Genomic DNA, 2,004 nt, shown 5'->3' on the forward strand with positions numbered 1-2,004 from the left:
TCTCGAGTCTCGCTTCCTACCTGCTGGAGTGTAACGAGGAAAGCTTCGGCTTTTTAGAAGTCCCGGCGCTGCGGGCCGGGGGGGCGGCGGCGGCCGGGAGCAGGGGGCCGGGTCGCACTCACGCCGGCGAGGAGATCGGCACCCGGCCCCGTTTCTCTCAGCAGCAGGGGCGAGCGCGCAGCGTGGACGAGTTTCTTCTCGCCGCCGGGCGAGGCGATGCGCCCCTTCGGGATGACCCTGCGCCGGTCCTCCAGAACGAAGCACGTTATTAAATAGTAGTCTTAATAAAATTATAGGACAATATGCAACGCAATGGCCTGAAATTTACCCTTGATATTAGCAGATTTAGGGAGTAGCGTTAGATGACATACTGTTTTACAACCGTGGCATATTATGTTTGGACAGCCCATGGCCTGGTGTCCCAATGCATGACACCCTAAGGATCCTGAAGGAGATCAGTGGAAATGGGTAAAAACATTACAACAGGAAAAAGAAGAAATTAAGGATCTGGTAAAGCAGTAAAAGTGACAAAAAGGGGGGGGGGGAATGGGAAATTAACTTTCAAATTTGTATATAATTTCCAATATAGGGACCAAGTAACGTGTTTGAACCTGGATGAAAATCAACATGCTTTAGAGCCAAAATGGTAGAGGCCCTATTACGTTTCCAGGACAAGTCCTGTAACACATCAACTAGATGAGGACAATGGTAAATGTAAGTGAGTTTGTGTTTCTCAGCTGTGCCCCTGCAGGGGTGAAAAAATGATGGACTCGAATGTGATTTTGCCAAGAAGGTGGACAGCTCCTGAAAGAGCAGACTTAGGCGGTTTAGTTTGACTCCCCCACCCTGCTCCCAGAAGAAATCCCATCTCTGGAAAGCCGAAGGGGAAGGTAAGGCTTGCTCTGCTCAGTGCCTTGGCCCTAACATCAGGCAACGTGAACAGGAGCCAGTTGGGCTGTGAGTTGCACAGGTTTTTCACTGACATTCTGTGCCATATAGTAACAATTTTAGCAGTTGTATTATGTTATTGTAACACTGTACTATTATAAATGGTGCTAATTATAGACCTCCAGCATTAATAATAGTAATTGAATTAATAATGAACATAAGCCATCTCTTTGAATGAACATTGCTTGCGGTGTGTGCCTCCCCTAACTTGATCCCTGATCACGGTAAAAGGAATTGTCAACAGCGTAAGTGCGGAAAGGCTGGATGCTGCTCAGCAGGGGACCGTTTTTGCAAGCTTTGTCCTTTCACTCCTGCATCTGCCTGTGGAAGGTAAGCAGTCTCGACCAGCTTCATCTCAGCTGCGTACTGGGATAAGAGGCGGGAGCCTGGGGGAAGAGGGTAGGAGAACCCGAGAGTTTCAGAACACTGTTCTGTTGGATCTGTCAGCGTGTTTAATCTGTGCGTGCGTGAATGAGCTGCATCTGTATCATTCACACACAGGTTATTAATTCATAACTCCTGAGTCGGAGCAATACTTGAGAGGTCGTATCAGAACCTCAGTTGCTTCTAGGCATTCATAAAGTTTCTAGCTTCTGAACAAAACAAGTTTGGGAAGCCCGTGAAAGAGGCTTCTGATTTTATCTTGGCTTTATACAGTTCTGAGGCTTGTGCTTACACAAGCCACTAACTACCCCTTTTATGTACAGTCTGAGTTACAGGATCTGTGGGTGTTTCATCCATTTTGGGTTTTTTTTTTTTGTTGTTTGTTTGTTTGTTTGTTTCCCTCCACGCATCTTGTTTAGTGGGGTCAGGGGAGCAGCCAGCCTGCCAGCCTATCCATTAGAGCTCTTCTGGAGAACAACCCACTCTTTGGCTCATCTGCTGGCCAGCCCTTGAGAAGCTTTGGCGTATGAGCCTTACAGTTCTCTCTGAGCGCAGTCAGTACCTCTTCCCCTTCGGCCTTTTCTTATAGTAGCTATGTTTCAGTTGTGCTTAAGGAACGCATTTGTTCTTGTGCGTGTGGCTTTTTTTTGGATGACATTTAACCACCGCTCA

This window comes from Dromaius novaehollandiae, unplaced genomic scaffold (assembly GCF_036370855.1).
Source record: "Dromaius novaehollandiae isolate bDroNov1 unplaced genomic scaffold, bDroNov1.hap1 HAP1_SCAFFOLD_84, whole genome shotgun sequence".
NCBI lineage: Eukaryota > Metazoa > Chordata > Aves > Casuariiformes > Dromaiidae > Dromaius > Dromaius novaehollandiae.